The 22,915-nt window shown below is 38.6% G+C and overlaps 1 long non-coding RNA gene across 2 annotated transcripts in view; it reads right to left on the bottom strand.

The window, feature by feature from the left end:
• Window positions 1–22,915, bottom strand: part of LOC102162728 — a 136,609-nt gene that overhangs the window by 94,225 nt on the left and 19,469 nt on the right. The window contains exon 2 of one of the 2 annotated variants that reach the window (XR_002342065.1): window positions 3,747–4,020. This is a non-coding gene — a long non-coding RNA (uncharacterized LOC102162728). Of the gene's footprint in view, window positions 1–3,746; window positions 6,653–22,915 lie in introns of those variants that run through there. The other variant, XR_002342066.1, reaches the window with a different exon arrangement.

Here is a 22,915-nt window from a genome sequence, read left to right as displayed (position 1 = left end):
ACCACTGTGCCACGACGGGAACTCCTAAACATATACTTTCTAAATTTTCAACAGCCACATTTGAAAAAAAAATTTTTTAAGGCAGGTAAAATTAATTTTCATAAAACATTTCCTTTAAAAATATCCAAAGTAGGGCGTTCCCACTGCAGAAACAAATCCGACTAGTATCCATGAGGGTGCCGGTTTGATCCCTGGCCTTGCTCAGTGGCTTAAGGATCCAGCATTGCCATGAGCTGGGGTGTAGGTCACAGATGCAGCTTGGATCCCGAGTTGCTGTGGCTGTGGCTGGCAGCTGCAGCTCCGATTCAACTCTTAGCCTGGGAACTTCCATATGCCACAGGTGTGGCCCTAAAAAGCAAAAAAGAAAAAAAAAAATCCAAAGTAGTATATTCCCAACATGCAACCAAAATTTTAAAATTTTAAATAAATTATTTTACATTTCTTTAGACAAAGTCTACAAAATCTAATGCGTATTTTTTTTGTCCACCCCCTGCAACATGCAAAGTTACTGGCCAGGGATCAAACCCAAGCCTCAGCAGTGAGAACACCAAATCCTTAACTGCTAGGCCACCAGGGAACTCTTGTAGTGTACTTTTACTGACACCACATCTCAATTCATTCTTTTTTTAATGTATGTAAAAATGGGTCATTTTGCTGTACAACAGACACTGACAGAACATTGTAAATCAATTATAATAAAAAAAATTTTTTAAACAAGGTAGGCCACCTCCACTTAGCAATATTGTCTTCAGGCTACCTAGTTGTAAATATCAACAAGATCTAGGTTTGTATTATTACATTATCCAATGCTAGAGGCAGAGATGAGAAGGTGCTAGGAGCATTGTGATATAATTACCTAGAAAAATAGAAGAAACAAAAAGGTCTGTATGCAGATTAGCTAGGCAAGCTAACCTCCCTTTAGAAAACACCTCCTCATTTATAGAGGCATTTGACTATTCATTGTCTTTAACATTAATATTCGTAAACAAGAACTTTACAATAATTCTGCATAATGTTTGCTGAACACATTATACTGTGGAAGTATGCTATAAAACAGAATAACGCAAGAACATCTAATTTTTAGTGTTACGTTCAAGAACATTTGAAACTATCCTCTGAGTTTTCATGAGATGTATTCTCCCCTCAAAAACAACTGCTAATATATTTTGGCAGCATGAGGACTGCCAGCATCTTCCATCTAAAGATGTGCCTTTTTCCTTAATCTGGCACCACTGTCCACTATCACCTTCCTCACCACTAATGAATATAGAAACAGCCTCACTGGAGCCTGAGTTGCATTCTTCCAAGACAAAGACATGCCTGAGCATTTATATAAACAGATGAATCAGAGCTACAGGGAATCTGTTTGGGAAGGAGGAGTCTTTAGGCAAAGTAAGAAAGAGAAGTGAGGCTCACAGTTTTTTCTAATAAAAATGCCCTGGGTAAAGAAAGAGAGGAGAAACGCAGGTAAGCGCTGGCTCATCCCGTCCTATGACATCCCCTCTTCCTCTAGCCCCGCCTTCCCTCTCTCTGGGGACCTAGGCCTGAGCCAGAGGGGTGGAGCCTTTAACAGGAATCTAGGAGAGCTACCTGACTTAGAGGTCGGCACTGGTCTGGAAACTGATTTTTTTCTCCAATCAGAAAAATAAGCCTCGGCCTAACTAGAGCCCCAGCACACCAGTAGTATCCCAGACATTTCTGGGCATAGGGTGAAGCCCCAGTGACCTCTGCCAGCCTCAGCGTGGCAGGGGCAGCAGCATCAAGGTCAACACACTCAGCAGCAGCCTACACCCACTAACAGGCAATACCCGGCAGCCTGCGCACGCCCAAAATCTGGCCTAAAGGAAGGAAAATATGTGGCTGCGTCGTGGTTGAAAGAACTGAATGTTGAGCTCTTTGGGGAATTTATGGGAATGCCCAGAAATAGTTGGGAGGGGGATACCTGGAGGCAACTGGAGTTTCCACAGAGGCAGGAGTAAACAGAATCGAAGGAACAATCCACGTGTTGTGAGCCTAATTTTAGTCCTAGCTTTGTGTGGTCTAGGCGTGGCTTATACAAGCACGGTGTGATCCCACTACCGTTACTCAGACTCCAGCTCCTGGTAAGTGTACAACGATCACTCGATTATCTTTTTCCTGACTTCAGAAAAGAAAATTAACATGTCATTAACATGTCATGGAGAAGAGGGCGAAGAACACTATGTCAGCGATGCCAGGGGAGGGGACACTGGGATGAGATGTGGAATTGCGTCTGTAAGGACACACTCCTGACAATGGCGGTTCCCAGCACTGGACCTGAGAGGATAAACGGAAGGCTCTCCTTTAGCCAATATAGTCAATGGTGTTTTGGCGATTAACTTTTATCAATACAAGTGAGAACAAATGATTACCATCTAACAAATCAAAGCGTGATAGGAATTTGTTTTATCAAGACTTTTTATAATGTCTCGTGTTTGGTTTAATAGAAATTTATTCCAGTTCCTCAGCCCTATGACTGAGCAAGAAGTGAGTCACACTTTCAGATATTCAAGTCATGTTGCGTAAATAAATAGAAAAATGATTCCACCTTTCAGATTTCCCTAACAAACTGCAACTGAGCTCCCAATAAGAGTAACACTAGGAGCATTTTTCCACAAGAGGGCGCCAGAAACTGACATTCCTTAATAAGATCTACCAGGAACCAGTAAAGATTTCTGAGTTTAATGATGAAGTTAAAGGAGAGGAGTCAAATATGTAAAAGCAATAGGCAGATGTATCTGGTTCCCATGCTTGCTTTGTGCTCAGGCTTAAATAGTTTCAAAATATCCATAGTGGTTCAGGACGTTAAATATGTAAATAGCAACATCTGAGCAAGAGAGATAGCAGTATTAGTCTACTTGAAATTGCCTTGCTGAACAGTGGGGGTTTTGTTAATGAATTAATTTTAATAGGCTTTTCTCTATTTAAAAAGGAACTTGGGATGGTATTTCATTTATTAGAGTCATTGGTACATATCCTTTTATGCAGTGGCCAAATCGTTGCATTAAACAATAGAAAACATAATGAATGAGGTCTCCACCCTGGTATAAGCCGTTGCTAATTTGCTAAGCAATGCCAATTTTAAGGATTTGGGTTTTGAAATGAAGCTGTAATGCAGAATACAAAGGGAGGGCTTTAGGATATTCTATTATCAAAAGGGAGAGCAACAAAGTTGTTTTTCACAGGGGGAGAGAGGCAAAAATATGATCCAAATTACAGAGAAATTGATTTAAATAAATTTTTTAAAAAAGAAAGGCAGTGGTACTGAAGAAAAGCCCAGATACTTTCAGCAGGAAAATGCCAAGCTGATGATTCTGAAGACAGGTGCACACAGTATAGTTTTATTCTGATTACTCTGCCTCTCACTTGTATTACTCTTACATGTAAGCAAAAACAGTATCAATGAGTTATATTCTTTCATTGTCCCCTGGATTTCTCCTTTCAGCACTTAAAATTGTAACCGGAACATCACACCCTTTATTATGAAGTGTGGGGTAGTATAGTACATAGTCCTAAAGACTTGCTTTGAGTTACTCAAGCAGCATACAGAATTCAAAAGAACAAATAGCTCACATTAAAACATGTTCAACTCCTACAAAATCCGCAGGGCCGTGAAAACCTGGAGTAGATTCTACTTAATTCATCTCTCGGTGTTCTAGTTATCTATTGTCACATAACTAATTATTTCAATTCATTGTGATTTAAAACAACACAGATTTATTACTCACAGTTTCCTGAGGTCAGTAATTCAGAAGTTCAGCCAGTGATTCTGGCTCAGGATCTTATGAGGTTGCAGGCAAGATACCATCCCAGGCTGTAGTCATTTGAAGGCTTGACTGAAGCCAGAAGATCCACCTCCAAGCCTGTTCACCCACATGGCCTCAGTTTCTCCCTCATGGCCTCCCCATAGAGATGCTTGAGAATCCTCGCAATATGGCAGCTGGCCTCCGCCAGACTGAGTGGTCCGAGGAAGCAGGGCAGAAGCCATCTATTTTTTATAACCTAGACTCAAAAGATACAATCACTTGTATAAGATCCTACTGGTTACACAAGCCAGGCTTTTCCAGCATGGGAGACCACATAAGGATGTGAATACCAGGGGCTATTATCATTAGGACTGTCTTGAAAGCTGGTTCCAAACCCAGCTGCTCCAGATATTCATGGCATTCCCATATGGGCAACTGAAATGTAAGCAGAAATGTCTTGGCCAAGGGCCCTCTTCTATTTCCTTCCTCCCACAGCATCTCTCTCTTTTTGTCTGTTTTCTCCACTCTCACCTCCTTCAACCAGATCCCCAGAGTCTGTCACCAGCCCTCTTCTTGTTCAGATCCTTTATGTTGTGCTACCAAATCATGCCAGAGATTTTCATCACTGAGCGGAGAAAGGAAAACAATTTTCCCTGAGATCAGTCTTTTAAGTCTCCGTATAAAGCCATTATGTTCTTCATACTACCAAGATTAAGTATCTCCTGCACTTCACTATGCTACAGAATATGTCTCCTCCTTGAGACAAATTTCCACAAAACCCTGTTTTCTTGGTCTCAAGTCAGGTTCCAGGTCAGATGGGGGAGGGATGTGGAATGAGGAAGGGGAAAAAGAAACAAACACTATATAACTATGCAACAATTTCAATAAATTATTTGCAAATTATTCTTTTGGCATATAGCTTATGCAATAAAGTATAAATTCCACAAAGACAGACAGTGTCTATGTGTTTACTACCTTAATCCTAGTACCTGCCACAGTGTCTGGCACATAATAGATATTCTAGTAATCATTCAGGATGAAATAGGCAGCTGCCTCAGTTACATTATTTGAAATACTAAAATTGTTTCCTTATGATAAACTGAGTGAAGATTCATAAATCTGTGTTAAGATATAATTATGTGATCTCACATATAGTATATTAAATAATGTTAATGCTGTGACCTCTTAATTAATACATCTGTTCATTTCTGATATGTATTTATAGTGCATCATAACTTAAGAATAATCAAAATTTTGTCATTCACAAAATCATTTATTGACCCTATCAATGAAATCTTTATGATTGGTCAAGAAATAAAGTTATACCTGTTAGCAGAATTTATTATTGAATCATTGATAAATGTAAATATTTCTTCTTTTAGGTATACCATAATGGAATAATTTGCCAAGGAATGCCTTCAGTTTAAACCCACAGCTCAGCACTGAAGCATCATCTGCGATGGGGTTGAGGCCCCCAGCATGCTGGGCATCTGGAGTACTGGAATCTACTCCATGTATCAGCCAGTGGTCAAGAAAAGAGGCCCCAGTACTGCTATTCTCTGTGTGCCTGTTGTAAGGCTCCACTCAACCCAAGAAGAGAGGAGATGTACCATCAGAAACAGGTCAATTAGGAGTCCCAATAAGAATCAGATCGCATTCACCAGATAATTCAGGAAGGAGGATTTATATTTAAAGGGGTGAGATTTGAAGATAAGTCAGAATGCAGACACACTTTAAAGAAAGTGCAAGCCAGTGGGATGGGGACTCCAACAGGCTTAGAAGCGGGGGATGGGCTGCTGACACCCAAATGGAGAGAAGTGTTACTAAGTAGTCTCCTAGAGAGGAGGTGTGTGACCATTCCCGCCAGCATCATTCTTCTCCCTGCCTCCAATCTCCTGCCAGAGGGGAGAGCACCCAGCATATCCAAGACAGGAGAGCTTTATTTTATTCCTCTCTGAATCTTTCACACATAACACAGTACCTGCCACAAGCAATGAGTCCTTAGGAAATGTTTTGTTTGAAATGAGCCAGAGCCCCTCCTATTCATGCTGTCATATCTGGCAGGTCACTGTAGCTCAACCTCCCCTTCCCTAACACGAGAATGATAATAATACAAGATATTCTTTCTGGGGGAAAAAAAGAGAGAGAGAGTGAAAATGTGCGGTGAACTCTACATCTCTACTAAATACATGCCATGGAAGGTCCCTAAAGGAACACTCCCTCCATGTTAATAATACAAAAATGCCATCACCTAGGATCATTTAGGAATCAAAAGGCAGGGCTGGTTTTCTCCTTTAAATTATTCTATTTGATAAAATAGGTAATCTAAGGTGGAGAAACCTGTATTTATTTCAATATTTCTATTCTTATTTTTTTATGGAAAAAAGCCCCAAAAGAAAAAAAAGTAGCTTAGTGATTATTTGAGACTTAAAGTCTGTAAAGATAGAACTGAATTGTTCAATACAGTAGACACTAGTCACATGTGGTCACTTAAATCTAACTTTTAATTAATTAAAATTAAATATAATTTAAAATTCAGTTCCTTGGTCACACTTGTCACATTTCAAACAGTGCAAAATAAACATCTGTCAAACAGTGCAAAATAAACATTTCCATCTTCACAAAAAATTCTACTGGAAAACCGCTTAGCCCAGAATGATGACCTCTTAAGATTCCTCCAGAATTAAATTTTGAAATATGATTGAAATTGAAAATGATTACACTTTAGGAGAACAGGGAACCCCCTCCACTCTGTTGGTATATATCTAAATTGGTGCAGCCACAAGGAAAACAGTATGGAGGGTCCCCAAAAAACTGAAAATAGAACTACCGTGTGATCTAGCAATCCCACTCCTGGACATATTCAGAGAAAACTCTAATTTGAAAAGATGCATGCACCCCAATGTTCACTGTAGCACTATTTACAATAGCCAAGAGATGGAAGCAACCTAAACACCCATCAACAGAGGAATGGATAAAGAAGATGTGGTACATATACACAATAGGATATTAGCCATAAGAAAATGAAATAATATCATCAAATGATATTTCTTATATTTTGAATCAAAAAATTGATATAGTGAACTTATTTACAAACCAGAAACAGGCTTACAGACATAAAGAACAAAATTGTGGTTACTAAAGGGGAAAGGGTGGGGTGAGGGATGAATTAGGGGTTTGGGAGCAGCAGGTACAAACTACTATACATAAAACAGATACACAACAAGGTTTTACTATATAGCACAGGGAATTACATTTGGCATCTTGTAATAAATAGATAACCTGTATCTTAGCAGGTTAAGAACCCAACACATTTTCTCTGAGAATATGGGTTCAATCTCTGACCTCACTCAGTGGGTTAAGGATCCAGCATTGCCACAAGCTGCAGCATACATCATAGAGGCAGCTCGGATCCAGTGTTGCTGTGGCTGTGGAATAGGTCGGCAACCTCAGCTCTGGTTTGACCCTGGCCTGGGAACTTCCATATACCACAGATACAGCCATAAAAAGAAAAATATATAATGGAAAAGAATCTGCTAAATAATATATGTGTACATATACCCCCACACACATATAATTGAATCACTTTGTGTACACCAGAAACTAACGTATTGTAAGTAAACTGTACTTCAATTTTTTTAATTATTTTTTTTTAAATGACCGCACTTGGAGTTCCTGCCATGGCTCAGTGGTTAATGAACCCAACTCGTATCCAGGTCAATCCCTGGCCTCTCTCAGTGGGTTAAAAATCCAGCATTGCCGTGAGCTGTGTTGTAGGTTGCAGATGCGGCTTGGATCCAGTGCTGCTGTGGCTGTGGTATAGGCTGGCAGCTGCAGCTCTAATTCAACCCATAGCCTGGGCAACTCCATATGCCGTGGGTGTGGCCCTAAACAGACAAAGACCAAAAAAACAAATAAATAAATAACCACACTTTGGCTAGGTCATTCTGACAAGAGCTGAGGTATGATGAATTAGATTCAAACAATTAATAATGGTTATTGGAGTTCCCATTGTGGCTCAGTGGGTTAAGAACACAACTAGTATTCATGAGGATGCAGGTTTGATCCCTGGCCTCCCTCAGTGGGATGAAGATCCGGCATTGCCATGAGCTGTGGTATAGGTTGCAGGTATGGCTCGGATCTGGCATTGGAATGGCTGTGGCACAGGCCTCAGCTGCAGCTATGATTCAGTCCCTAGCCTGGGAATTTCCATATGCTGCAAACATGACTATAAAATACAAAAAGAGAAATCTTTGAAATGAATTCAAGAATGAGAGTGGCACAGTGTCTCTCTTCACCCTGCTGAGAATTATTGGGGAGCAGTGTGCTGCCCCCAAAAGCAATTTCAGTAAAAATAGTCGTAAGAGAATCATTCAGAGAAGTTACAGTGTTCTTTAGAAAATATTTCACTCCTCAGGTAAAAGTCTGCTGAGTGGCAAAAATGTGTACACACATTCATGAGAGTATTATGGGGATGCTTTAACATCTGTCCCCAGGTGTTGGAGACATTTATGAAGATACAGACTCAGAGGCCAGACTCAGGACCCTGAAGGAATCTATAGGCAGGAGGCAACTAGAGCTGCTCATAATGAATGGCAGGGCAAGGAGAGAGACAATGGCAGGGCAAAGAGAGCAGGGCAAATGGTCTGTACTTCTAGCGATCAGCTGGGCCTGGATATGTAAGTTCTTCCACGTTCCATCTTCGATGTCTGACCTGGGAGGAAACTGCCTGAGCCTAGTGCTAGGGCAGGAACTGGGACAGGAATCCTGGAATGTGTCGGGCAGCAAGTACATTGCAAGCATCAGGAAACTCAGTGCAGAGATCCCTATGGAGGGAGGAGAGGGCAGAGAACCCACAATATCAACCACAATAACAATGGACACCTGCCAAGGTAGAGCACAATCAGCATCCAAAACACAGTCCCAGAAGAAAGACCAATACCCAGTAGTTACAAATCCAGTAAGAATAACCGGAACAACTAACAATTATCGAGTAAGTGATTTATATAAATTAACATATAATCCTCATAATCACACAATCATTATTAAGACAAAGTCATTACAATAAAATTATATTTGGCATTTTATAGATGAGGAAGCTGAGACCCTTCCGAGTTGTAACTAAAGTCACAAAGCCAGTGGGTGGTAAAGAATCTAACCCCAGGTAACTAAGTCTGGAGTCCATGCTCTTAACTGTTGTACCTCCCTGCCTCCCTTTCTGCTTCTTTACTGCTCATCATACTCCCCACCTGGATCATGGACGAGCCAGGTGCAGCATCATGATTGGAGAAGACATGGAACAGGATTTGAAAAAACAGTTAACACTTGCCCTCCGCCTCTCCCTTCTACCACCCCACATCACTGATCCCTAAAAAAAAGGTCAGGGCTAAACCTAAAGGGGAAAAACTTTATACTGGGAGCAAAATTCAAATGTTATTTAGAATGGACTTTTTAACACCTATTAATGGCTAACAAGCTCCAAAATCTCTTCGAAATGCTATCAAAGGAGTTCCCATTGTGGCTCAGCAGAAACGTACCTGACTAGTATTCATGAGGACTCAGGTTCAATCCCCGGCCTCGTTCAGTGATGTACGTTCAGTGATGTACCTACACCCTGGCTGTGGTGTAGGTCACAGACACAGCTTGGATCTGACGTGGCTGTGGCGTAGGCTGGCAGCTGTAGCTCCAATTCAACCCCAGCCTGGGAACTTCCATATGCAGCCCTAAAAAGACAAAAAAAAAAAAAAAAAAAAAAGAAGCCATCAAATGCTGTAGAAGAAAAGGCCTAAAAATCAGATGTAACATACAGTGGTAGAAGAATAGCGCTATTTTCGAATTCTATACCACTAAATCCAGATCAGTAAATGTTGGGGAGTGTTTTCATTTTTGCTTTTCAGGGTTGCATTCGTGGCATATGGAAATTCCTAGGCTAAGGGCCAAAACCAAGTTCCAGCTGCTGGCCTACACCACAGCCACAGCAACGCCAGACACTCATCCACTGATCGAGGCCAGGGATCAAATCCATGTCCTCATGGATACTAGGCAGATTCTTAATCTGCTGAGCCACAACAGGAATGCCAATAAATGTTTTTATAGCTATTTTAATAATTTGAAACTGACAAATTTGTGCTTATAGCTCTGCAATGCACATCAATAAATAAACTCATCAAGGTGGGGCCAAGATTAATTTTAGCCAAAGGTTTATCAATATATAAGTCTGGAAGGAACGTGGGAAGTCATCCATCTATTATCCTTTCAACAAAGTCTAAACCAGTAATGAAAAATGTCTTGGGCACACGCTATAAATGAAATAGAAAGGAAAAATGACTGATTGCTAAAGAAGTTTTCAAAGAGTCATTGAAGCTTATTGATTACTTACTAACACAAAAGAATAAACCAATAGAATATCTATTTGCATGTATTTTCAAAATTTTACAAGTTCAAAATCTGCAAATTCAAAATCATATTTCCTTATCAACTGATTCATCCTTTCACTTTAATATTGGTGATATCAGATAAATGACTTAAAGTCAAACAAATGAAAGCTGTAAGATAAACATAAAAATCTTCTCATTTCCAGAAAACCACAACTTAGAGAAGTTTGAAGTTGGACAAAGAACCTCTCCTTTTCTTTCACCCCCCAGATATAAACTGTTCTTGAAAATTCAACAGATTTTCTTAACAAAATTTTCTTTCTAGCAAATTATACATTAAAACTCTCCAAACAGTTATTGAGGGGCAAAAAAAAAAAAAATCTGTCAAAAACATACTGATATTTCAAAACAGATTATTTTTACTCTAAAGTCTACTCAGTATGGTGAGTCATAGGGAAAAAAATGTCTTTCCTCAGTATTTTTTGATTCAGTAAATGACTTTCCTAAGATATTTCACATATAAAATTGGTCTTGGGGGAGGGGAAAATAGTGATCTCAAGAAAAAAGTCTTGTTATAAAATCTAAGATGTCTATAGAGTCTTTAAAGCTGACTAATCTAAGAGGTAATCTCTAGATGAGACAAACTATAAGCACCTGAAACAACTTCGAGGGGCTGAAGCCCCAAATGAGAGCTCAGGGTGGGATTTGTAATTGTGCTCACGGAGGGCACAAATATAACAGCAAACTCATTTGGCTTCTGTTCTCACCTATTGTAATTTTCAAATGTGATATGCTTTCCTAAAATTAATTTTATCACCAGCTTCCTGTTTTTAACTGAGGACAAAAGTAAAAGAAAGACATTCTAGCTTTTTGGCACAGCAGCAATAAATGCCTGTCATACATCCAGATATTGTGACTTTAAATTGATGTTAAACCTTAGATGTTAGTGTTTTGTTTTTTTTTGTTTTTTTTCAGCATATGGAAGTTCCTGGGCTAGGGGTTGAATCAGAGCTGCGGATGTAGGCCTACACCACAGCCAGAGAAACTCAGGATGTGAGCCTCATCTGCAACCTACAGTTGCAGTTCACAGCAATGCCCAGTTCTTAGCCCATTGAGCGAGGCAAGGGATGGAACCCACATCCTCATGGATACTAGTCGGGTTCTTATCCCACTGAGCCACAATGGGAATGCCAATATTTCAAATAGTTTCCCTGGGATGAGAGCCACTGCTCTGGCTTATTTGTATATGCAGATGTGACTCATTTTCCCTTTACTAAAAAGACCTCCAAACCAAAGACAGTAGGTAGATACAAACCTCCAATTACATCTACAAGCAGAGTCAGTCTTGTATGTTCAACATTCCTGCAATTCTGCAACTCTGCCCTTTCCTGGCCATTCTTTGTAGTTTTCCAGCACAATACATATCTTAATTATGAATTGAAATGTTCATAAATAAATCCTAAATAAAATTCAGTAGCTATTTTTTAAGCCATTAGATATATTAGGTACTTGTTGAGTCTTTGATAAAACTGAAATCAGGACATTGTTTTTACTTCAAATGACCCACTTTGCAAATTTATCTACTGTTCATTGGAATGACACTTTTTTGTAATGACATTTGTATTCACATGCATTCATATTTATTTTTATGGGAGTTACCTTTGTGGCTCAGCAGTAACAAACTCAACTAGTACCCATGTTTATTTTTATAGATATTCAATTTTACCTTGTCATCTGTTAAAAATTAGTTGATACTTGAATTGCCTTATTTGAACCTGAGCATAGTCCTAATGGCTTTCAGAAGAGCTCTAAGGCAGCTGTAGTCAGGAGCACTGGGTGTACAAGTCAAAGTCCCTTGTCTCATTTCCCACCTAAGCCCATCAGTATTTCAACCGGATTTTTACTGGGTGAGAGAATCAGGAGAAAGTTCATTCTCCAACTATAATGCGGCATGTAAAAATTCATGATAAGGTCCAAGAGAGAAATAGAAACTGAGTAGGAAAAGTCATTTACATTTTTTAAATGTAAGGGTGGTTTTTCAATCAGCAAAGTTCATTCAGCATTTTTACTCAACTGCTGATGTTAAAATTAAATATGTGTTGATGCTTGTTATTCAAGAAGAATAACTCTTCTTGAATAACTCTTCTTGAATAACTTTTTTTTTTTTTTTTTTTGGTCTTTTTGCCATTTCTGGGGCAGCTTCCGTGGCATATGGAGGTTTCCAGGCTAGGGGTCGAATCGGAGCTGTAGCCACTGGCCTATGCCAGAGCCACAGCAATGTGGGATCCGAGCCGCGTCAGCAACCTATACCACAGCTCACGGCAATGACGGATCCTTAACCCACTGAGCAAGGCCAGGGATCGAACCCACAACCTCCTGGTTCCTAGTCGGATTCGTTAACCATTGAGTCACGACGGGAACTCCAACACTTATTTTTTAACCAGCATTTATAATACCATTCATGCATTTTCTCATTCCCAGGGCAAACCTATGAGGCAGAACACCCCTCTTTTATAGACTGGTAAGATGAGACTCAGAAATATTCAATAATTGTTTCGGTGTCAAAGAGTAAAATTATGGCAACGCATATAATTCTTAAATTCCCAATTCTTACTTCATCCCTAACATAAATATTAACATACATGAGTCAAATGAATGATTTTCTCAGTAACTGATCAAATGAAAAGTATTTATCGTTTGCCTAGCATTGTATCATCAGGCCCATAAGGATGCAAAAGAGTAATAAAAAACAACTTCATGGAATTTATAGTCTAGTTAAATCTAGCTAAATTAATTAATTTCAGTTAGCGTTATATTTTACATTCTGATTTTTTAAGTTAGCATTTCCATAACACTATGGCAGATATAACTAGACAAATAAGAACGTTATAAAAACTACTGAACTATTGATCCAATTTCAACAAATGAAAAGCATGAAAAAAAGAAAAAGAAAAAAGAGGGAGAGAAGCTAACAAAGACCGTTAAAAGTATCAACCAAATTGAATGTGTGTGTCTTGCTTAGATCCTAATGAATAAACCTACTAGGGAAATGTGTATTATATGTACAATCTTATTTAAAACTCCTAACACTAAACACTGTATCCCACTTTATAGATGAAAATTCCTGTAAATTCCCTAAATCATGAGATTCAGATTCCTTAAGGGTAATAACACACATCGGAGAGCTAGCAAATGTCTGAGTTCGTATTTGAACAGTCTGTTTGATCAAAAAGCTCACGTCATCATAGCACTCCACCTGAAGTTAATTGTGAGGTTTTGTTTGTTTTTTATCTAGTGTAGCACTTACTATGCTTTTAAAGGTATAAGAAATAAGGAAATTTTGTAATTTTCTTTCTGAAATCTGAACAATAAACACTTTTACTGCTGCTGAGTATGTAAGAAGTGCCTCACAAAGTGCAACTCAGATTTTCTTTTGATTGTTTTGTTTGATTGTCACTGTAAGGAATTTGAGGAATTTCTTAGGGGAGGCAGAAACATTGTTCTTCTCCCAAATTGGTTCTATAAATTCAGCAAGTTGAGTGAACACATTTAAGAACAAGGGATGTGGCAGAACAGGCATTTAAATCACTTCAACTTCAATATGCTTTGTGCTCTCTAAATCCTTTTGATCATTAAGCCAGCAGTAAGTGGATGTCTAAATTAGACCGTTTAGAGAAATATTTTCCAGAAAGTTTGAAAGAAATATTGCTTCTTCAAACCGAATAAATTTTCTCCAGTAATTTATTTGAAGGCAGATAAGCCACTGCTCCAAAAAGATAGCCTATTGTCATTAATGTATTGAATACCTTACCATGTTTTAGAAAATAGATGTGGTAAAACTTAAGGGGCAGGGAGATACGATTGAAGATACAAAACCCACAATGTCCTCCAAACATATTTGTCCTAGTATTGCTTACAGGTTGGGGAGTGCTGTAAACTAGCATTAATGCATTTTAAAAATGTGGAAGGGAAGAAAGAGCTATTGCCTGATTTCCCAACTATTCTCTTCTTTACATTTATACCAAAGTATGTAATATTTAGCATAGCCAATCTATCCATATTCAATACTCTGTGTTTTATAAAATATGTGTAAAAAAGGCTAAAGAAGGAAACAGCAAAAAGAAGCACATTATATCCAGCCTAGAGCCCCAGCTACTGGCTCTTATCTCCATCTTTAGCAAAAGATGGTTGCAGATGAATTTTCAGGTAAAAGGAAGTACTTCTCTTAGTACTCTTTTCAGATGCTGAAATTTTAGATCTATTACCAAAGAGTCACAGAAATTGAGAATTGGAAATGATTCAAGTCAAACTTTCTTGTTTTTTGTAGAGAAAGTAAACCCAAAGAGGTCAAATAATTTGCGTAAGACAACAAAAGAATTGGTTAACTAAGGAAAGGGATGGGACTAGAAACAAAACTTCTTTATCCCTCAGGATTAGAGCAAGTGAGAGCCTGGATATCTTAGGAAACAGGCCTTTAGAGTAATGGCTCAAGTTTTAGTTAAATCTCACTTTATGAAAAAACAATATTCTAAAGATGAAAGACTTTAAAAACTCTTTATATCAAGAGAATAACCCAGTTCTGGAAAATGTTTTTCTCCATTTCAAAGTGAAAACATTGGTGACAGATATAGAAAATATTTAGAAAGAACTATAAAGTGATAGTTTTTTAAAGAGGTGACACATATCAGAGTTCCTGTTGTGGTGTAGTGGAAATGAATCCAACTAGGAACCATGAAGTTGCCAGTTCCATCCCTGGTCTCCCTCAGTGGGTTAAGGATCTGGCATTGCCGTGAGCTATAGTGTAGGTCACAGATGCAGCTTGGATCCTGTGTTGCTATGGCGGTGGCACAGGCCAGCAGCTGTAGCTCTGATGTAACCCTATCCTGGGAACCTCCATATGCTGCAGGTGTGACCCTAAGACGCAAAAAAAAGGAAGAATGAATGAATGAATGAAAGGAAGGAAGGAAGGAAGAGGTGACATATCAAGCCATTCTATTCTTTTTAAAATGGCCAGCATTGGACATTGTATGCATTTTAAATTATTCTTTCATGAGGCAAATTTTTTTTAGGGCCGCAGTCTCACCATAAGTAAGTTCCCAGGCTAGGGGTCAAATTGGAGCGTAGCTGCCAGCTGCCTACCTACATCACAGCCACAGCAACTTGAGATCTGAGAGCCGCATCTGTGACCTACACCAGAGCTCAGGGCAATGCTGGATCCCTAACCCACTGAGCAAGGCCAGAGATCTAACTGCATCCTCATGGATACTAGATGGGTTTGTTTCCACTCAGCCACAATGGGAACTCCCTCACAAGGAAAATTCTTTAAGGAAGTCCTGTAATTTAACATTTCTGAAAAATCCTGGATTGTTCATCTGAAAGTCCCTGTGGCATTTTGATTTTTTAATCTCTAGCTAGATTCAGAATTCTGAAAGTACATTAAATTTTGTATCATCTAATTTTGAAAGCCACAAAAATAATAAGATAATCAACACTAAAAAGAGGATAGGATATTGCAAATAAAGGTATGCTAAGAAGCAATAAGTCCATAATTTCCATTCCCATCTCTAGTCTTAGACTTTGAACTTAACAGGAAGAATTTTTCTTAAAAAAGACATAATTTATCATAGAATACAAAAATATGAATTTATATATACATATAAATCTTCCCCTATAGACACTGAACAAATCAAGTAATTATTTCAAATTACTAAATCATTCATATTGGTAGGAGATGCATGTGGGAGATAGCAAAATAGTAGCAAACCTGAAGGTTAAATCTCCTAAGACATGAAATCAAGAGGAATTAAAATATAACAGATAAGTATGATCATGTCAAAAGCATAAAGGAAACAGTCTGAAGGGGCTCCTTCTGGCCAAATATGGGACAATTTGACATCGAAATAATAATGGTGCTGATGAATTATTGTGCATTGAAAAATTTAATAATCCATAGTATTAACGAGAGAGAAAGACGGAGAAATTTGAAAGAAAATAAAAGATAATTTGGCAAACTATTAACAATTGGCAAATCTAAGTAAGAGATATACAAAGATTTATTTTAAAGATTTATTTTACTGCTCTTTTCAACTGTACTCTAATTTTGAAAATTTTCAAAATAAAATAATAGGGAAAACAACATTGCCCCCTCCATCCCCCACAGTATATTTATAGCAGGAGGGAAAAAAGTAAAGGATAAGATTGGACATCTTTTGGTAGAGAACTAAAATCCTGATCTAACATCACTATCATCCTTATAGGACTTAATATGCTAATTATAGCCCTGTACTAAAGTGATCTAGAAGTTCACTAGCTTAGTGGGTTAAGGATCTGGCATTGCACATTGTCACCACGTGGCTCAGTTTCAATCCCTGGCCTAGGAAATTCTGCATGTTGCGGGGCGGGGTTGGGGGGGCAAAAAAATAATAAATAAATAAAATGATCTAGGTAAAAGTTCAGAGGAGTAATAGGATTAAATGATTAGGTTATGATCATACCTGGGAGGCTTAAACCCAATCAATTTTATAGACATTACCTTTTTTTTTTTTTTTGGCCCCATCCATGGCATATGAACGTTCCCTGCCCAGGGACTGAAGCCACAGCTGAGGCCACATGCACTGATGGACCTGGACTCGGACTGCCAGATCCTTTAACACACTGCAGGGAAGAGGAAAAAACCCCCACCTCCAACAGCGACCTGAGCCTCTGCAGTAGGATGGATTCTTTTTTTGGCTGCACCCGTGTCATGTAGAAGTTCCCAGGCCTAACTTTTTTTTTCTTTTTAAAGAATATATAAATAAGAATGGAGTAGTCCTCTTGTTATGCAGGAAAAGGGAATTTGAAAACCTAATTTGACTGGTGCTGGATTTCCAGCACTCTCCAGAGGACAGAGGTGTCTGACAAGCAAAGAATTTGGTGTTACTCTGGGAGTTAAACCACCATCATGGAAATGAATGTCAGGTGTTAGCTATGGTGGCACAGTTGTTAAAATTATCTACCTCTCTGCTCCCATGGAGGTTTTGTTATATTGTGTATAATTTATTTTAAAATTCTTCAACATGGGAGTTCCCGTGGTGGCGCAGTAGTTAACGAATCCGACTAGGAACCATGAGGTTGCGGGTTCGGTCCCTGCCCTTGTTCAGCGGGTTAACGATCTGGCGTTGCCGTGAGCTGCGGTGTAGGTTGCAGACACGGCTCGGATCCCGCGTTGCTGTGGCTCTGGCGTAGGCCGGTGGCTACAGCTCCGATTCGACCCCTGGCCTGGGAACCTCCATATGCCGCGGGAGCGGCCCAAGAAATAGCAACAACAATAACAACAAAAGACAAAAGACAAAAAGACAAAATAAAATAAAAAAATAAAAAAATAAACTTTAAAAAAAAATAAATAAATAAAATTCTTCAACATGGAGGTAATTTTCTTTCACAGGGGCCCTTATCTCTCAAACCACACCCCATTTCATGTGCTACACTGGCCTAACTAGTGTATCAAATTATTTCCGTTTTCAGCACAATGTCAGAAAAGAAACTAGCGGGATACTGTAATGACAAACCCAGGTTTTGTCAAATCTAATTTAGTCTTACAAATAAATGAAATTTTCGAGAGATGATATCCTGCCCAAAGTGCTAGATCTTTGCTTTTTATCCTTTAACAAACATTGGCCACATAGAGTGTTTCTGAAACCACATACCATAGAATACCATGCTCTGTTTAGATACCCCAGGGGAGAGTTAGTGATGGCAGAATGGGAAGTAACAAGATACCAGCACTGGCTATTTCTGGAAATCCATTCAGCACCAAATAAATACTATAAATGAAATAATCAATACACAATAAAGATTGTGGAATACCATGGGAATATTTGGGGCAGGAAAAGATTACAGTAAATGAATCAAGTAATCTTTATAAGGAAACATATAGAGCAGTAATTATTACATTTGCAGACACTAAGGGAGAAGTTATACAACAACAAGAAACAAATAGGAAATACAATACACCATAATAATTATTCCCAGAAAGCCATTTTGGCAGAAGCACAATGGGAATTACTTTAAAAATTGATAGATATGCATTAGAGAGTAGCCATGTTGTGCAGGGTCAATTAGCGTCCTGGAGACAGATAATTGCTGAGTACACTACCTCTAAATTTTAGGGGCAAAGAAACGAGTTAACATTTCTTCCACCTTTCCAGAAGGAACTGCCATCTACAATTATAAAAATTGCCTTAGTTGAAGTGAGTCCACTTGACAGAAAAATTCAGCCAATAACTCTGAAATAAATGATAGAATTACAAATGTAATTAATTTGTAAACCCTAATGAGATTATTGATTTGGCCAAAGCTTACCAACTGGTGCTAAAAGGATTAGGCAAATGGCTGGTTGGTAATCCAGACAGTCACCTAGTTTCAGCCAAAGAAAATGTGATCACAAGCTGAGAAACATAACTTTACAATGGAAAGAATCATAATTTCAAACCCCTCAATCATACAGCCAAATTAAATATCACCACTGGTGGAACTACCAGACATGTGTGACACCTAGTGTGATTCAACGTGAACTATGACTTGAACTTTGGCAAAAATGTTTCACTAGACTTTATAAAGCTTTAGATTTGACTCCTGGATTATAGAGATTACTGGGGGTGAAAGAACTAGTGCAGCATCCCTACATGAAAGGAATCAAACAATACGACATTCTAAAGGACCACTCAGAGAACTTCAGCAGGTCAGAATGTCATTGTAACAAGTACTGTGGAATGGAATTCCCATTGTGGCTTAGCAGGTTATGAACCCGACTAGTACCCATGAGGATGTGGGTTCAATCCCTGGCCTCAATAAGTGGGTTAAGGATCCACAGTTGCTGTAAATTGGTGTGGCCAGGAGCTTCAGATCCCTAGCCTGGGAACTTCCATATGCCCCAGGTACAGCCCTAAAAAGAAAAAAAAAAAAGAGAGGAAAAAAAAGTACTGTGGAAGAATAAAAGATACTCAAGGGGTTTAACAAGATGTGTTTGGTTCAAATCTTGATTCAAATGAACCGCTTACAAAGGGACAATAGTGAAATTTAAGTATGAACTGAGTATTATGTGGCATTAATAAATCATTAATTTTGTAGGGTGTGATAATGTCATTTTGGTGATGTTTTTATTTTTAAAAAGCCATTTGAAGTATTAGGATGAAATGTTATATTTATTTAATTTAAAATACATCATCAAAGGCAGTACAACATATATGTACACATCAGCTTTAATCTACAAACTAAAAGCAGAGTACATATACCGGGGATAGTGAGAACTTGGAATAATATTCAAAAGCCCTTCAAAATACCCACTTTGGAGTTCCTGCTGTGGTGCAACAGGATCAGCAGCATCTCTGCAGCACCAGGATACAGGTTCAATCCCTGGCCTGGAACAGTGGGTTAAAGGATCCAGCGCTGCCACAGCTGCAGCATCTGATCCCTGGCTCAGTAACTCCATATGCCCCAGGGCAGCCAATCTTTATCTCCAGCTACTGAGTATTTATTAATACATAATGGATGTTAGTAATTATTTTGTATTAGTGAAATGACCAGTACTCAATGTACACAGATTGGAATAGAAATATTTTGCAGGCACACTGGTCCTGAATTCTGTTGTTAGAAGATTATTTCATCTACCTTAAGTAACTTTCTACTTGTTTGCCAGGAACCCAAAAAGGGAGCTGGACATCACTGAGAATACTGAGAAATGGTGTGACTGTGCTGGTGCTTGCATACTAATAAATGCTTGCTGAATTTCAAAATTCAGTCAAAATCTTGCTTTATTTCTCACACTGATTACCTCATACCTAGGTTAAGGAAAAAGAGACCTATAGTCTTCCCCTTCATCTAATTACTGGAAGTCGTTAACTACCTAACCACCAAAGGAACTGAACTGCAAAGGAGTAACATAGAGCTTATGCCAGTTTAAAATAGGGTCTAATAGGTGGCAACAGACAGATATTTCAGGTATCCATTTACGTAAACACTGGGCTGAGTGCGAAAACAATGGTTGACACAATGGGATATTCTTCTCAAAGAGCTTACGTTGTATAGACAAAACTCAAGATCATAAAACTTCACGTTTTCTTTAAGTTGAAAAAATTTTCAGAAAATGCTTTTTTTTTTTTTTTTTTTTGTCTTTTTGGTATTTCTTTGGGCCCCTCCCGAGGCATATGGAGGTTCCCAGGCTAGGGGTCAAATGGGAGCTGTAGCCCCTGGCCTACACCAGAGCCACAGCAATGCAGGATCCAAGCCGCGTCTGCAACCTCCACCACAGCCTGTGGCAACACCGGGATCGTTAACCCACTGAGCAAGGGCAGGTACCGAACCCGCAACCTCATGGTTCCTAGTCGGATTCGTTAACCACTGCGCCACGACGGTAACTCCTCATTATTTTTCCATTTAGTTTTTATATCTATATAAAAGTAACATCTGGATATCATTTTTTTTTCTTTTTAGGGCCGCACCTGTGGCATATGGAAGTTCCCAGGCGAGGGGTAGAATCAGAGCTGCAGCTGCTGGCCTACTCCACAGCTACAGCAACACCATATTCAAGCCACATCTGCAACCTACACCATAGCTCATGGCAACACTGAATTCTTAATCCACTGAGCGAGACTAGGGATTGAACCCACATCCTCAAGGATACTAGTAAGTATTTTTACCTGCCGACCCACAACGGGAAATCCTGGATATCTATTTTCAATCTAAAATTTAGTGCTCAGTTTAACTTCACTAGTCTAATTACCAATTTTTTGCCTTTTTATTTCACCCACAAAGCATATCACACTCCCTAAAATAGATTCTGATTATCTTTTTAACATCAAAAGTATATTTATGCTAATTCTTTGAAGCTAGTCATAAAACATATTAAACCCATAATTTCCATCAAGATAAAAAAAACAAAGGATGTTTTATAGGACTCCAGGTTCTAACTAATCAATTGATTATAAATCATTGTTTGCTATTTATATGATAATTCTAAATAAGGCCAAGAAAAATTTCTCAGGTCTTTTACTCAAAAAAGCATTCCTGGTACTGAATCTTGTCAAAATAACTCCCAGCTTTGTGGAGGCATAAAAGGAGAAAGAAGCTGCTTACTATTAGATCATTTAGGACTTGACAACTGCCAGTAAGCAAGATATTTTGGTAAGAAAAAAGTGAAAAATTTTATTTGAGCCAAATTTGAGGATTATAACTCAGAAAGAGCATCTCAGAAAGCTCTGAGAACTATTCCCAAGCAACATACTTTTAAAAATCAAAGGTCAGATGTTAAAATTTTCTGATCAAGTGATGACTTGATATAAGATTCCCTAGTAATAATCTGTTAGAGCATTGTGGCTTTTAATATTTTCTACTATTAATCCACTGTGCATGAAGGAGTTTATACAACTAAAGAATATATATTTTAATTTGAAGCTAATTAATGTGGTATTTAAATACAGATTTATGGCCCCACTTTTGTAATAGATCTAATCCTGAAAAATTATCCAAATATCAATATTCATCAAATATTCAGGAACCCTTACTTTAAATAATAGCACCTAAAATACGCAATGAAAAAAAAATGCTTATGTTACAAGAAAAGTTTTTTACACTCAATTTGTATGTACTTTTCGGTATAAACTTTATGTTTGACTATATTTCAAGTGCACCTGGAATTTCTAATTAAGGTAACATAGCTTTTAAGCTTCATTATTCCAGCAAAAAAAGTGAGATTTTAAATTATTTATATTTTTTACATATGGGCTTATGATTCAAATTTATAATCTGGGGTTAATAGATGCAAACTATTGCCTTTGGAATGGATAAGCAATGAGATCCTGCTGTATAGCACTAGGAACTATATCTAATCAATTATAATGGAGCATGATAGAAGATGATATGAGAAAAAGAATGTATATATGTATGTGTGACTGGGTCACTTTGCTGTACAGTAGAAAAGTGATAGAACACTGTAAACCCGCTATAATGGAAAAAATAAAAATCATTTAAGAAGCTAAAAAACAGGGAGTTCCTGTCGTGGCGCAGTGGTTAACGAATCCGACTAAGAACCATGAGGTTGCGGGTTCGGTCCCTGCCCTTGCTCAGTGGGTTGGAGATCCAGCATTGCCATTAGCTGTGGTGTAGGTTGCAGATGCAGCTCAGATCTGGCCTTGCTATGGCTCTGGCGTAGGCCGGTGGCTACAGCTCCGATTGGACCCCTAGCCTGGGAACCTCCATATGCCGCGGGAGCGGCCCAAGAAATAGCAAAAAAAAAAAAAAAAAAAAAAAAAAAAAAGAAGCTAAAAAACAGGAGTTCCCGTTGTGGCTCAGTGGTTAATGAATCCGACTAGGAACTATGAGGTAGGGGGTTCGATCCCTGGCCTTGCTCAGTGGGTTAAGGATCCGGCATTGCCGTGAGCTGTGGTATAGACTGCAGACTCAGCTTGGATCCTGTGTTGCTGTGGCTGTGGCATAGGCCAGTGGCTACAGCTCCAATTGGACCCCTAGCCTGGGAACCTCCCTATGCCACAGGAGCAGCCCCAGAAAAGGCAAAAAGACAAGAGAAGGGAAAAAAAAAAAAAAAGCTAAAAAACAAAACAAAACAAAAAACAAATGATCATTTGTTTCTTCTTAGGACATTTGTAGTTGGGTTGATAAAACCAGCTAAAGAAAGGTTGACATATTTCCTTCAGGTCACTATCATCAACATTCTTGCTGCTTAAACCAGTGAAGGGTGGTGCTTTGGAATATGATGAGGTCCTTGAGCTTTTCTCCCCAGAG

This window comes from Sus scrofa, chromosome 2 (assembly GCF_000003025.6).
Source record: "Sus scrofa isolate TJ Tabasco breed Duroc chromosome 2, Sscrofa11.1, whole genome shotgun sequence".
Taxonomy (NCBI): Eukaryota; Metazoa; Chordata; class Mammalia; order Artiodactyla; family Suidae; genus Sus; species Sus scrofa.
This window is presented reverse-complemented; position numbering and strand designations above follow the sequence as displayed.